General features: G+C 45.1%; 1 protein-coding gene across 1 annotated transcript in view; it reads right to left on the bottom strand.

The window, feature by feature from the left end:
* The window catches only part of SEPTIN10 (septin 10), a 671,502-nt gene that overhangs the window by 337,862 nt on the left and 317,744 nt on the right, over positions 1 to 15,896 (bottom strand). The gene's annotated exons all lie outside the window — the stretch shown is intronic.

The raw sequence follows: 15,896 nt of genomic DNA, 5'->3' as shown, positions 1-15,896 counted from the left end.
AAAGGTCCTGGAGAAGCAGTAAGGCAGTTTTCCCATTATCTCTCAGAGTGTCAATTTGGGCCTTGAGATCAATGAGAGCAGTTTCTGTCCCGTGTTGGGGTCTAAAGCCTGATTGCCGGACACCTAAGAGATGGTTTTGTTCAAGATATTTTTGTATTTGTTGATAGGCTGTCTTGTCTAGGATTTTAAGCAGTTAGGGGACAGTGGTGATGGGTCTGTAGTTCGTGGGTACAGAGGGGTCTAGGGAGGGTTTTTTTAGTAAGGGGAGGACCCAGGATTCTTTAAGGTTGTTTCATCAGTACCTGATGAAAAAGAGGCTTTGATGAATTTGCTAATGAATGGTGAGAGGTCTCTTGCTGCATCTTTGATGATTTGTGATGGGCAAAGGTCACCTTAGCAATTAGATGGTTTAAGGCTAAGTATGATTTTTTCCACTTTTAACGTGGAAACTTTGGAAAAACTAAAGCGGGTAAGAGGGTTGGGGGTAGGGTGCTGAGGAGTGGGGCACAGGGGGGTGTTGTTAGATTTAGAAGAGTTGGTTAATGCCTCTTTCTTATTGTTAATTTTGATTTGAAGGCCTGCAACTTTATTGGAGAGGGTATTTTGGATACTGGTGCACCATTGTTTATCTTTCATGCAGGTGTCTGGAGCTAGGATAGGGGATTCTAGCTCTTTTAAGATGGTAAACAGTTCTTTAGTACTGGATTTGGCCTGTAGTATTCTCTGGTTGTACGATTCTTGTTTAGCAAGGATAATTTCTTTTTTGTAAAAAAAAAATACTAGCATTCTCTTTTTTAAAACTTCCTATGTAAAATTTTGAGCTATTCAAGCTCAAAATTCGCAAAAGCAAGCACATGGGCGCATCCATTTTGTGAAACGGATGCCCTCCTGTGCTGGCTTTTGCTTTTGCGGCACTAATGAAGGAAAAGCCAGCCAGCTGTAGTAAACAAAAGCTACCGCTGGGTGGCTTTCCCTTCATTAGTGCTGTACGCGGAGGACGGGGACCGGAGACCGGAGCAGGAAAGCTGCAGCTGAATCTCGGTAAGTGCTATTTATTTTTAAAAAAAAATAAGCACTAGCTGGGTTTTTTTTTTAAAGTTTTCCGAGCTGGAGGAGCCCGGAAAACTTAGAAATAAAACCGCAGCTTTAAAAATGTATTTATGTTTGCGGTCGCTTTTGAAGCGACCGCAAACATAAATACAACGTTATTGTGTTGAAAACGCTGCGGTTTTTCTTTCCAAGTTTCTCAGGCTCCTCCGGCTCGGAGGAGCCTGAGAAACTCGGAAAGAAAAACCGCAGCGTTTTCCAACACAACCGCGTTGTGTTTCTTCCTCAATCTGCTTTCCCATTTGGGGCTCTCGGGCTCCCCACGGGGAGCCCGAGAGTCCCAAATGGGAAAGCAGATTCAGGCAGAAACAACGCAGCATTGCGGAAAACAACCGCGTTGTTTCTGCCTGAATCTGCTTTCCCATTTGGGGCTCTCGGGCTCCCCACAAATTTGGGGCTCTCCGAGAGCCCCAAATGGGAAATCAGCTGTAGGCAGAAACACTACACGGCATGTAAACACAACCACGTTGTGTTTCTGCCTGCTGTGGCTTTCACTTTGGGTCTCCGGTGCTCCCCTGGGAGCACCGGAGACCCAAAGTGATAGCCACAGCAGGCAGAAACACAACGCGGTTGTGTTGGAAAACGCTGCGGTTTTTCTTTCCGAGTTTCTCAGGCTCCTCCGAGCCAGAGGAGCCTGAGAAACTTGGAAAGAAAAACCGCAGCGTTTTCCAACACAATAACATTGTATTTATGTTTGCGGTCGCTTCAAAAGCGACCGCAAACATAAATACAACGTTTTTAAAGCTGCGGTTTTATTTCTAAGTTTTCCGGGCTCCTCCAGCCCGGAAAACTTAGAAAAAAAAACGCAGCTAGTGCTTATTTTAAAAAATAAATAAATAGCACTTACCGAGATTCAGCTGCAGCTTTCCTGCTCTGGTCTCCGGTCCCCGTCCTCCGCGTACAGCACTAATGAAGGGAAAGCCAACCAGCAGTAGCTTTTGTTTACTACAGCTGGCTGGTTTTTCCTTCATTAGTACCGCAAAAGCAAAAGCCAGCACAGGAGGGCATCCATTTCACAAAATGGATGCGCCCATGTGCTTGCTTTTGCGAATTTTGAGCTTGAATATCTCAAAATTTTACATAGGAAGTTTTAAAAAAGAGAATGCTAGTATTTTTTTTTTTATGTTGCCTATCTATTTTTTAAATAAAATTTTTTACTAGACCATGCGTTTAAGGATCAGCTTATTGCTGTCTGTGGGGGATTGTCTCCAAATGTGTTCCTTTTTACGTTTCTCTAATCTGAGGGCTTTTAGGTGGGTCGTGAACCAGGTGTTCAGGTGTTTTATCGGCTTACATTTTCTCAGTTTTAGCGGTGCAATAGCATCTAAGGCTGAGCGTATACTATTGTTGTAGCTTTCAACAAGCTGGTGGGGGTTGGAGTTGGCTGAGAGTTGGTTCAAGGTTGGGAGAATGAGGGGATGAGTTTTTCCACAGTTATGTTTTTCTTACTTCTCGTAGGGATAGCTATGGCTAGTGGGTTATTAGTGATGGGGCTTGAAGCTACAAGTGTAAAAGAGAGGAGGTGGTGGTCAAACCATGGTTGCGGGGTGATGGCAGTAATGGAAGCCACGCAGTTATGGTCTGCTATCCAGTCAAGCGTTCTCCCTTTGTTATGAGTGGGGGTAGACACTTTTTGGGTGAAGCCTAATTCTAACAAGGTATTGTTGATGGTGGTCGCTTGGGGGTCTTCGGGGTCATTAAAGCCAAGGTTAAAATCTCCTAGGAGAAGGCTTTGGGAAGTATTTTATAAGTTGTTAGAGAGGATACTGGGACTGGTGCTAAGCATTTAGTAAATGTTTGCAGCACTGATTTTAGCCTGAATGTGAGCACTTGAATTGATGTGTTGACCTGCTACCGTAAAGTGTAGATACTGTCAATGTTTGTTGTGCACCGTGTGAGAAACCCGAAGGTGTCTCACTTACTAGTCCCCAGGGATCTGTCACCCAGGTGACCAGGAGACGGCCTTGCTACTGGATCCAGTTCCTGAGGTGGACCAGTGGGGGAGGATCACCTGGGTGAGGGGTCTTCAGAGAGTGGAAGGGGGGCACCGAAAGGTGAGATGCAGTATCCCCTTCCTTGTAAAACCTTTTCCCCATCCTACCCTGTAGGATACTTAGAATCTTTACCCCACCCCTCTTTTCCAACACAAACACTTTCCCACACCGTAACAGACAACGTACTAACAGCAGAGCCGTTTACCTGGCATGTCCCAACACACGGGTCACAGAGAGACAGGTAATTGACATTAACCATACACACTTGGTGGACCCACAGGGATAAAAGTAGGACCACAAAGGCACATTACGAGCAAGTCCGAACACACAAGGAAACAGCTACACCGAACCAGTAGTTCAAACGGAGGAGAAAGGTGGCGAGACAACGAAGTGGGAACTGCCCTTGCCCTTTTCAACTCAGCCCTGTGAAGCCTAAGCGAAGGAAATCATAAGACCGGGAGTTGCAGCTGGCGTGCAGAGGAACAAATGTCAATGGCACATGGGGGCCTCTTGCATTCATAGCACAGGCAGGGAGGCGTGCTGGCTACCGTGGTACTGTCCTTGACTCCAGAGGCAAGACCAGACAACATGTTCAACACAGCCGGTGAGTCAAAGGAAGCCAATAGCAAACCGACATGTGTTGAGCCCAAGGTTGCAAGTGGCAACATTAGATGAATGCAGGAACCTGAAACAAAGACCCTGTGTATGTCTGAACTTTTTATGAAAACCTAGAGAAGGGCCAACTGCAGAGTGGTCTGGCGACGTAGGTGTGCTCAGTCGAAGAACTCTCGCCGGCCCCTTCTGTGTTGAAAACTGCAATTTCCAAAAGGCCCTCGGACAGGGCGAAGTGAGATGTCAGAGTGGTCCTAAAAAGGTCACATCAAAATACTTTGTAGAATGGAAAGTCTCTGACCCAGGGCAGAGAGAAAGTCTGGGGAAGAGAATCCAGCTTTCTGAACTGTGAAATAAGGCAAGTGTGAAACCGACAGAAAGCCAGGAGAAAGGAACCTATGCTTTCTATGAAAGTAAGCAAATCATGAACTGTGTTGAAAAGGTACCTGAACTGTGTTAAAGAAATGCTGTAGTGAAGCCGACGGAGGGAGGCCCAAGTTGACAGGTTGAGAGACAGCAGAGTAAACTGTGAACAGTGAGTTAGAATGGCTATATGAACCCGACGGAGGGATGCCCAGGGGAGAGCTGACAAGAGTGAATCCCGTACTGTGATAAAGCAAGTTGAACTGTGCATTTGACAAGAGTGACAAGTTGAACTGTATATGTGACAAGCGTGAGCCCAGCTGAGGATTGTCCACAAGGAGAAGTTATTCAAAAGGATATTAAGACACTAGAAAATTACAAGCTGCAGTTGAAAGGCCATCGTGAACCCTACGGAGGGAGGTCCAGATTACAAGGAGGATCCGAGCTCGACGGAGGGAGATCCTAAGGGTGAAGAGCATTTGCCCAATTGCAAAACCACCAAAGGAACGTTTGTTTGTCTGCATGAATCAACAGGCCTTCTAAGGAAAGAGACTTTTTCAGGAAAGAGACTTAGCATCTGAAGGTTTTTGATAGTGTTGAACTGGAACTGTGAACCTAGCGCTAATGAGGCCCACGAGTGTGCTGTGCTCAGAAGTCTCACCTTATCCCATGCTTAAAGCGTGGGGAAGGGAGACCCAACCATACCATCCTGATTTACCATTTTTGTGAACACGTCTTTCTTTTCTGGTTTATCCCACACTCTTTTTGTAACTTAGTAGTAAAGACTGGCAATACTTTTTTTTTTAGTATAGGCCCTTTTTATTTGACAAGACGCTACTGGGACTGCCTTATTATTATTTGATGGTCGTAGCTTGCTCCCATCTTAGCTTTAGGTTTAGATTAGGAGTTTTGCTCGCCCCTGCATACAGTTTAATAAACACCCTTGAACTGTGATCAATTGTGTCTGTGTTTGCTGTTGCCACCATGAGATCCTTACAACCGGGATGAGGACGTATGCGTCTTTTAGGTCCAAATACGACAGGAAGTCATGCGGCTGTACTGCCTGCATGACTTGTTGTAGCGTGACGATTTTTAAGCGCTGCTGTTTGATGAATTTGTTAACCTTGCACAGATCTAGCATCATGCGCCACTTTTTTTCTGGTTTCTGCACTATGAGGTATCGAGAGTAAATCCCCTTTCCTGTGTGTTGATTTGGTACTTTTTCTATGGCGTTTTTTCTTAACCTTTGTTTTATTTCTTGTTTGAGCACCTGTAGATGTGCAGTGGAGATTTTCAATGGCGGGATGTTTGGTGGTTGCTTGGTGAACTCTAGCAGGTGATGGTAATTTTGTCTGACCAGGACCTGTGTATTTGGGATCATCTGGAAACTAGAAACCTTTGTACTGGTTGCATGTTCACCCTGCAGTTGGGTATTAGTGAATGCAGGATAACATGGTCCCTAGTAGGACCGTGATTAGCTTGTTTGGAGTGAAGGAAATTGACAGGGTTATACATTTGTTCACTCTGTCTGATGAGGGTTTGACGAGACCTTGGTCCGTGAGAAAATGAGCGCCCAGGAACACCAAACGTTTTGAAGGAACTGTGCAAGATTTGGTGTAATTTATTGCAAATCCAATTGTTGGAGAAGAGCTTCTGTTTGTCTCAGAGAAACCGTGGTTTGTTGATATGTTGGACCTCGAACCAACCAGTCAACTAGGTATGGGTAGATGTGGGGGTCCTGCTGTGAGAAAAGCTGCCACTGGCGCTAGGCATTTTGTGAACGCCCTGGGGGCTGATTTGAGGCCGAATGGAAGTACTCAAAACTGGTAATGGCTTTCTCCGCCCTTGAATCTGAGATACTTTGGGTGCCTTTGATGTATCAGGATGTGGAAGTACGCATCTTTGAGGTCTAGAGCCGTCAGATATTCATGGGGTTGAACAACCTTTACGCCTTGAAGTGCGACCATCTTGAACTTTTGCTTTTTGATGGTTTTCTTAGCTTCCGAAATCCAGGATTGGATGCCACTTTCTGTCTGGTCTCTTGATGACCAGGTACCTGGAGTATACTCCTTTTCCCTTTGCCGCCTGGGGAACCCTTTCGATTGCCCGTTTCTTTGATGCACTTTCTGTTGTAGAATTGGAAGGTGAAGGTGCGATACCTTTGAGGGAGGCAACGGACTCTGTGCGTGTTCGAATTCTAACAAGTGACCGTGCTGGATAACATCTAGCACCCATTTGTCTTTTGTAATTGGTGGCCACTTGTTGAGATAAAACGCCACATTTCCCCCCACCTGTGTGCCCCTGAGGCAGTCATTGTTGGGCCTTGTTCTGCCTACATCTTTTAGAGGTGGCTGATCCGCGTTTACACTGTCCCTGCTGATACTCCCTGTTGCGCTGGGAGGACTGATCATTTCTCTTGTATCCCTGAGAGTAGCATCTGGATCTGCTATAATTTTTTTTTTTTGTCCCTTGAAGAAGAGAATCTAGAATTCCCCAAGGCACCTCGAAACAAATTAAAAAGACCTTCTGCCCTGCAAAATCCCCTGAGCAAAATCCCCTGCCGCTGAGCTATCCATAAGGGATAGCTCAGCGGCAACTTGCACGCCTTGGAAGCAAGACGACGTGAAGCAGCACAGGTTTGATCCCCGGGTCCGCGCTTAGAAACCTCTGGGTATTAAGCGCGTCATGAATACGCAACTAAGACAAATTCCCCTAACAGCGCCTCGATGCCCCCGGGCTGTGTGAGCGCTATAAAAATGCAAATAAAAAAAAGGTTGTTCGAGATCTAGCAAAATCGGAGTCTGCCTTCATTGTTTTGAGGGTCTCATCGATCTTTTCACCAAACAGGTTTTCTCCCTCAAATGGCATGTCAACCACTTTATGTTGTACCTCTTGCCGAAAATCAGTGCAACGTAGCCATCCCAGTCTTCTGAGGACTACCCCATTGCCAATTTGTTCGAATCCTGTTTCAGCGAGATCCACAGCGATGTTAATACTGTGGTTTGAGTCCTCCTTACCTTCATGCGCCAGTGTCATGACTTCTTTCCTCTGTTTGTCTGGCAAGGGCTCTAATATAGGAGCCAAACGGTGTCACGACCGTAGCAAACAACTATTGGAAGGGAATTGGCTTCTTCGACTGCTGTGCTCAGATGTTGAGCACTTTTTCACCAAAGGCATCAATTTTTCTGCCTCATTTTCTGGGGGAATGGCGCATTTGTGCTGCGTACGAGCCTTGTGCCCAGCTGCCACTGACAACACCGACTCTGGAGAGGGTTGCGAGGTGAGACATTTTGATGTTGAATCTGGTGCCTAACATTTTTTGTCCAGTCCCCCTTTAAGTGCCGGCTCAGAAAATTGATGTTTCAGTGTGCGAAGGCCCTCCTGCCAAACATGATCTAGGATGGGTATAGAAAACACAGCAATCCTGCTCTTATCCATGTGGTCAAAAAGAAAACAGTCCTTCTTTTCTTCTTCAGGAGTTAAAACCGAATTCCTGGCATGCCTTAGATACCATAGAGTGGAAAGCCCCAAAGTCGTCTGGAGGCGAGGGTTGAGCAGGACAGCCTTGTGTATCTTGACCCGGGTCATCCATGTCCCACGTATCGTCTCTGCAAGGGGATGAAGAGGCGGCTGAGCTTGTGTCCTTTGGAACTGTATCTTGGTCCGTATCTACTAGTCCCCCCCCTTCTTGTTTGCGAATTTGCAGACTATCCCTTCGTGGAGGTAGGGGTCTAGGAGGAGACTGGGCTCTTGGACGTTTGTTTTGGTCCCTGGAAGAATGCCCTGGATCCCTTTGTTGCTGCTGACCTGTTGTACCCTGGTCTTTCCTGCATAGATGAACCCCCTGCGGCTGAGGAGGTGGAAGTCTGGCATTGAGTTAACCCAGCAGTGGTTGTAGAGTGGAAATCACTCGCAAGCAGAGCAAGGATTGTGGGTTTAGAAGGGGCTATTGTGGATTCATACCTCTCATTCCCGAAGGTGTTGATGGTAGAGTAGGTGGTTGTATTCTTAGAGGCATTTCTTCTCCTCTTGATGGTAGGCGATCAGAGGGTTTGTCCTGACAATGAGGTTGGGATATATCTTCCTCATTATCAGAATCTGTGACCCCTGGGCACTCCTCTGCTGGAGGCTCGAAATCTGAAGTGATTTTGTGCTGTAAGATGTCATCTGGCATGATGTCGGGGTAACTTATAAGAGAAACTCCCAGAGGAAGATGCCCATGATCTACAGGACCCCTTGTCTGGGTTTTAAGTATTCCTTTGCCGGATGATATACTGTCCTGTATAGGTAATTCTGTGGTTTCAGTCGTGATGGTTGATGGGGTTGATGGCAGTGTAGCCTTACTCACGGACGATTTGTGTTTTTTGGTCATCGATGAGGTGGTCGTCGACAAGTGATGTCCCGTATCGTCGACGGTTCGTCATCGGAGTCGACGATGATTTGGTCATCCGAGGGTGCTTCGTGGACGACTCTTATCTAGAAGAGGATCTGCGAGACTCTAAGGACGAATGGTGTTTCTCTTTTGCAGATGAAGACAGGGTCTTCGTGGAGGAATTAGATTTGTGTTTGTTAGAAGTCAGAGAGGACCTTCTTGTTGAGTGAGACGTGGTTTTAGTCGACAGGCGTGAGCCTTTATCTGTCAGTTTTTCAAATGATGTCTTCGTTGTCGGGATTCTAGATAAGTGCTTAGACCCAGAATGGGTCCCCTCATCGTTACGTGGTGTTTTCTTAACAGGAGAGGAGTGTTTGGCCTTATCCTGGCTCATGGATGATTTTGGCTCACCTGTTTTCTGTTTCTTCATCAAAGGTTTGTCAGACTTGGACCTGTGAACCGATGGCATCCTCTTGGCGGAGGGAGTGGTGGCTCTTCTACCCCTTGGCGAACCCGCTTCCGACGCTGGGTATGCTCCTTCATTAAGCCAACAAATGAGGCAGCGGTTTCTGTCCTTAAGGGTTTTCTGTGAAAAAACTTGGCAGATCTCACATTCCTCCAGGGAATTGTTAGGTTAGAGTCAGTATAAACAATCTGCATGCCTGTCACCTTCATACACCTTTTTTAGGCCGCAAGTGTCACTGGGTCTGAACAAGGACTTTTTCGGTCCAGCAGTCTCCATGGTCATAATCGGGACCCTAGATGAGTCGTCGGAAGCTTCGGTTGTAGAATAAGTTGAATACATTTTGATTTTGTGTGGAACAATATTTTCTCTCAGGAGAGATGAACTCGAGGAATCCCACCAGCGGGAAAGACGGTTGAAACATGATGGGAAGCTGCAGGGGTGGAGCTATACATTCAACACCCTATTGGTGGAGACCAAAAGCACAATGACGTCGATGGGACACTCAAGATGTCAAATGTTTCCATTGGAAAATTACTAAATCAAAGTAACTGGGGATTCCCAGTCTGACGATGTGTAATATTCACAGCATATGAATCCATGAAAGATCCAGTGCTGGAGAAATTACATAATTCTCACATCAATACATACAGGATTACATCATTATGTACTTAGCCTACAGTAAGGTCTTTTTCTGAGACCAGTTAGGCTTATTTGTACCCAATAGCCACCAGCCCTGCTGACCTGACTCACATTCTGCGGACACTCCATAGTTGAAAGACTAGGCTCAAACAAACCAGTTGCAGAGTTAAGGTTAAAGAGGCACACAAACCTTGTGGAATAAATAGGCTGCTAGCACTGAAAGGACTTCTGTGACGACCCACTGAGTTGCATTCACTCTGGAAGGCATGCACATGAACTGGTAAATGGACCCCCATCTATTGTGAATTGCAGACATTTTCAGAGTTTCTCAAAGAATGGAATGTGAAAATATGCTTTCTAGAGCTCCACCCAGCACATCCAGTCTTCCAACTGTGGCACTTCCAGAATTTGAGCCAGAATCACCATGTGGAACATTGCCACTGTCAGAAATTGGTGTAGATAAAAAAATCCAGAATGAGTCTACTGCTCTTTTTGGGAATCACAAGGTATTAAGAATGAAACCCCTGACATTTTTCATGTTCAAGGGCACACTGATCTTGGTATCGGTAAAAAAAACCTCACTTGTGACCAAAAGCATGTTTGCTGACTTTTTTGCATCTTCACTCACGATTCACTGACCTCTCTCTCAGTGAGATCTCATTCAGGGCATCAGGAGCAACGCAACACAGTGCATGTGTCTCATGGGAGCCCCTAGAAGGCATTAGGAGGGCTTTTCAAAGTCATTACCTAGGGTAAAGCTGACCAAGCAGCAAGGCTGAACTAAGGAGGAAGGTGAACTGATGTCTAGTACAGTTAACACTTAATAGAACTGATAAGGAACAGACACACACAGGTTAAGTAATACAATGAAATAACACTATTTATTACACTAAAACACTAAGGCACCCTTTCCATTTATAAAGGTAAGCCCAAATATGCAAGTACATATATACAACTCACAGTTAGGTAACCCACTATGAGTTGCACACTACTTTAGAATCACAATCAGTTATTCAAACAATAAATGTATTCAACAAAGTAGGGAGACCAGATGTTGAGCGTACAACAACACATAGGCCTCATAATATTAAGGCTCCCAGTACCCATAATACTTGTTTTAAAAGACATGTTTAAAGTCTGTGTTTTGCACATGCAGTTTTGGTCAAATTCAACCAATTACATATATACATATATATGTGTATGTGGGGATAGGGGAGTAGGGGGTTAGGGGTGGAATGAGTAGGGGTGGGTTCGTGGGCTAAGGGGGCAATGATGGGGGAACCCCACAATTTATTTTAAATGGTTGAATTCATGACAACCAAAACTGCATGAACAAAGTGCAGATTTTGCAAAAGAAGGCTAGGAAAATACGTACAACCCCCAGCACCATATACTAAAACTTAAGAAGTCCAACTCTACCCTGTACCAATTCTCTGGGCAGTCTTTGAGGGGTTCTAAAAGGTTCCTCAGGCAAGAGGTGAGTAGTCCAGGAGGGCCCCTTCAGCTTGTGCAGAAAAAGTACCAACGTTAGTTAATGCATAGAAAATCTGACATGCAAAATAGGGTCTTATGTCGGTTTACAGTGAAGGAAGGACCAACTAACTTCCCTGGGGTTCTAAAAAATGTCCCACATAAGAACTGACTGAGACACCACTGACCTGGGCCAGCATCAGGCAGCACTAAGGTAAGGAGGACTTTACGCCGAATGCAAACGCAATGGGAAGAGTGGAGGTTCAAGAAATAAGTGGTTTTAGGCTTCAGTGTCCCTAGAAAGTTAAGAACAGGCAACAGTAAATCGCTGGCAAAGACGTGCTTTACCATTGTTGTTGCTGTGCTGGGTTGCAGGTTCAAGTGCGATCACACTGATTGTTTCTATGTTCCTCTGTACACCTCAGACTTTATGGGGACACCCAGATTCAGTCTCACGACAAATGACAGACCCTCACAGGACAGAACAGCATAGCTGATTTCCAGTGTCCAAGCAGAACCTTGGAGACGCCAACAAAGAGTTCCAGTCAATTGGCCAGCCAGATGTCGTTGCAACAAAGACAGTTGGTTCCGAGCCTTGCAGAGAAAATGCAAAGATGCAAATTCTGATGACTGAAAACAATCGATGTACCCCGAGCAGGACAGTGACTGGTTGGTCCCACTAGACGGAGGAAGCTACCTTCCATATGTCTTCCCTATGGATTAAAAGGTTGAGGTTCACGATGCAAGGTTATTGGCTGAGGCAATGCTTGCTTCTGCAGCAGTCCACTGGTGTCCCTCGGTTGTCACTTGGCCATCTTCTTCAGAACCTCTTAAGCCCAGTAGTTGGCTTGCTTTATGGACACATCTCATCTCCTGATACCCAGAATCTGGCCTGGCGACGACACCAGCCCTCCAATAAGGACACCTGAAACATTCTAACTTCGAGGTGGCTGTCCAATAGTGGACAGTCAGGCTCACAGAATCCATCCAACAACATCCAAACTCCTGTTGGAATGTGGATTTAGGGCAGACTGTCCCCTCCTCTCTTCCTGCCAGCACATACACAAAGGAGAACCTTTGCAGGCTTTTTGTAAGAAGCCCACCAAGATGCATGAAGAAAGGGGCCCATCCCCCTCCTGGCAAGAGAGATGGGCAGACAACAAAGGACAGGTCATCTGGAGCAGGATTTAAAACATGCAATGGGCCACTACTTAGAATAGAAAGTAGGGGACATAAAGTGTCCCCGCAGCACTCTATGCAAGATGGCTCGTGCTGCAAAGGTAAATACTTAAGTGATCCAAAAAGAGATGATCACCCCTGTACTGGCAGGCTTAAGAACTAACCAGTGGACCCAAAGCAACATTTCAAAAGTGGCACACCATATAAGGTGAGGGATCCTGCTATAGGAAAGCATTGAAGCCGGAACAAAGGGGAGAGCCACTCTGGAACCTTAGAAAAAAAGAGTCCAGTGCCCCCAGATAAATTAAAGAAATCCCAGAGAGTCCAGCTGTAGCACTGGAGGCTCAGGACAGAGGGTAACATTTGCAAAAGAAAATCTCCCTAACACAAGTGCACCCTAATGGCAACCTGGGTTTAGAAATCCTGTGATGCTCCAGAACAAGTGTGTACTTACCTTCTAATCAAGTGTAAACAAGTGGGTGCCATAGATAGTTGTTAAGGAATTTTTGTACCACCCCATGTTAAGGATGCTACAACAACTAACCTTAGGGGGAAGGCCAAAACACCTGACAAGAAAGGGGAGCTAAACCACTCAAACCTGGGTAGCGTGGGCTTAGCGATAAAGCTTAGCACCCAGATAAGGGTAGTAGGTCGACACAGATGTACAATGAATCCCCACACAACTCCAGAATATGCAATACACTGATATACTGACATATATATACTTTACATCATACATATCAAACTATGTGTTCAGATAAGTACTTTTGGCATGAATACACAGTATTAAAAAGATACCACCATATTATAAAAATAGTAATGCCCGTTCAAGGACTCTCCGAACCCCAATGTCTATTTGTGGGCCATTTACCAAGGGTAAACACTCACCATAACATAAAAGGGATGTGGGGAAGACCAGGAAACCATAATCCCTAGCAAGTAGGTCAACAGAAGGAAACAGACCTGTTTGGTATTTTTGCCATCGTCTTATTAAATAATGTGTGAAAAGACCTCACTGTCCCTATTTTGTAGGTTTCACCTACCTAGCACAACTAACTATGGTGCTTGTCGTCTGTTGGGAAGTCCAATGCAATTTGTCTGTCCTCCGTCCGAAGCTAAGCTACACTTACCCTACCATTAAGACAAAATAACACAAAGGCCAGGAGAAGGACTCCCTTCTCCTGCATAGGCTTCCCCAGCCTCAATATATGATTGAAGCAATAGAACCAGAGGAAGAGGGCATTACCAGTAGTGTAAGGCCCCAGGGGTGATAGTTAAAAGCCAGAGAGAAGTGAGGGCTTTAACGCAGCCCCGGGGGCTTTACCCGGCTGATAATGCCCCCCCTTCTCGGGTTCTATTGCTATTAGTACCCCGGCATGTTGTACCGGGGTACTAATAGCAATTTTTCTTGAGTTGAAACACTGCATTGCTATCGTTTTTCAACTCGAGAAAAAAACAAACAAAAGCTGCCAGGGATCAGTGAGAAGGGACTACATGTAGTCCCTTCTCCCTTTCCATGGCGGCCATTTAAAGAAAATTGAAAAAAAAAAAGTAAATAAAAAAATGGACGCCATTGATCAGGATGAAGGGACTCCCTTTCCATGACAGCCAGACTGAGAAACGGAAGGGACAGCAGTGTGTGTCTCTTGCAGAGGTAAGTCTTACCCGGCCGGGTAACGACCCGGCGAGGGCCAATCAAATTGATTGTAGCAATCTGATTGTCCCTCACGGGTAACTAATCTTAAATAGTCTTTGGCTATTTCCGGTATTAGCTTATTCAGTTATTTTAGGGTATTTGTCCGCTTCTTTGGTTCCCCTCCTTCTGGGCTTTGTAGCCTTCTCCTCCTTGGCACACATGGTCTTCAATTTCTCTTTTTATGTTTTCAAGTATTGCTGAAAGCCTCTCCTTTTCTGATATCTCTGGGGCAATAGAGTAGAGTAGAACTGTACTAAGTGAGTCACACAAATGATATTGTACGATACAAATCCTTATTGTAACTGTGCCTTGAGAACGTCCCGGGTAAGGGCAAAACAATTGCACGTGCCTCCAACTGGAATATGTTGGAACTTTGTAAACAACTAAAATTCTCTTTGGTTTAGAACTACTGGTTACTACTTATAAATTTCACTTGTGGAAACTCCTGCTTAACTAAAGGGCTAGGCGCAAGCAACCCAACCTACCCAAGCTCTCTACTTCACTTACTGACTAGTGGATAACAGTCATGGCTGGGTTCTGCTGCCAGGCCAGACCATCTAATCAAAAAACAATAAGTGTACACGTTCACAGTTATCAAACACTGAGGCTAAGCGCACTGAATATTGTCCACTCCCACTCTACCATTCAGGTTTAAAGAGAGTTCCTGTTTCAGTTCACCATTCCACAGCAACAAATGGGAAAGATTAGAGGCCCAACCACACTGAAGGAGTTAACTCAGATCTACTCCACGGATGCTGATGATGTGACAATTGAACCCAGGGAAGGCCAGAGAAGACCCGAAGGAAGTGTTCCATGGGTTGGAAGATGGACCCAAGCCTTAGAGGAAGAAGCACCAGAACAGGAGCCCCTCCCCCCGCCTCACAATAGAACACTATGGGAAATGTAGTAAAGACTTGTCCCCAAGAAATATCGACCACGGACTACATTAATATCCATGGGCAAGTATCTCAAATATTCACCTGTTCCAGGACCCAAAGGTAGGTATTCACATCAGCAATTTTGGCAAAAACTGCTACAGCAGCACCAAACAACCCGGTGAGTAGATGGTGCTTTACTGCAGTGCAGGTTGTAGCTACTGCCAAGATACTCCCTTAAACCTATGCAAAGTGATCACGTCATCCTAGGACAAAAATGGGGAACCTGAGAGGCACCCCTTGTGCTAAGCAATTTAGCAGCAACCCAATACCATATACCTTGTATGTGGTATGTGTTAAAGAGGGACATAAAAGCATGGGGAAACCCTATGGATACACAAACGAGATTAAGGAATCCACAGCACAGGGGAAAAAAGTAAAAAAATAAGGAGCCCCAAAAAGGGGACTTCTGGCTTAATAATCGTCAAGGCCTTCCTTAGACTCAACTTTGGGAACTCAGGACAGCCATGACATGAACTGGCTGAATGTATGAATGTGTGTCTGGAATACACTTTTGAGTGGTTGACCGGGAAGAAGCCTTGGAAGATTTAAATGTAATAACCATCCCTCATTGGGTGGCCGTCAAATGCTTGAATGGAACAGTCCACCTAATTGGAGGATCAATGTGCCTTCAGCCACCAGGATCTGCATGCGAATAAGGGTACCCGTGCCACACCTTTGTCCCATGCTGGGACTTGTCCTCTTGCAAAGGACCAGTAGTGACGGCCACAATCTCTACTGCTTGAAGTTTATCTTACTTGCTTTGGAACTAGATTTTTTATGTTTTTTTTTTATTTGTTTTTGGTAGCAAAAATTATTTTACACCTTTACAAAATATGTTTCAAATAAATAGAGAATCAGAATTACATTTAAGCCAAACGCATTATTCCATAATGTTTCAAAATAGAGAAAAACATGTTTGCATTTACACTAGTCACATTATTCCATAATTTTACGAACGACAACATAAAATCACACATAAAATCACAATAGATTATAAAACAAATTTAGGATCAAGTACTAGCACAATTCCCTTGTTTCATCCCTCATTACATCTTACCAG

The sequence above is a fragment of the Ambystoma mexicanum genome, chromosome 7p, assembly GCF_040938575.1.
Source record: "Ambystoma mexicanum isolate Mex_15411 chromosome 7p, UKY_AmexF1_1, whole genome shotgun sequence".
Lineage (NCBI taxonomy): Eukaryota > Metazoa > Chordata > Amphibia > Caudata > Ambystomatidae > Ambystoma > Ambystoma mexicanum.
This window is presented reverse-complemented; position numbering and strand designations above follow the sequence as displayed.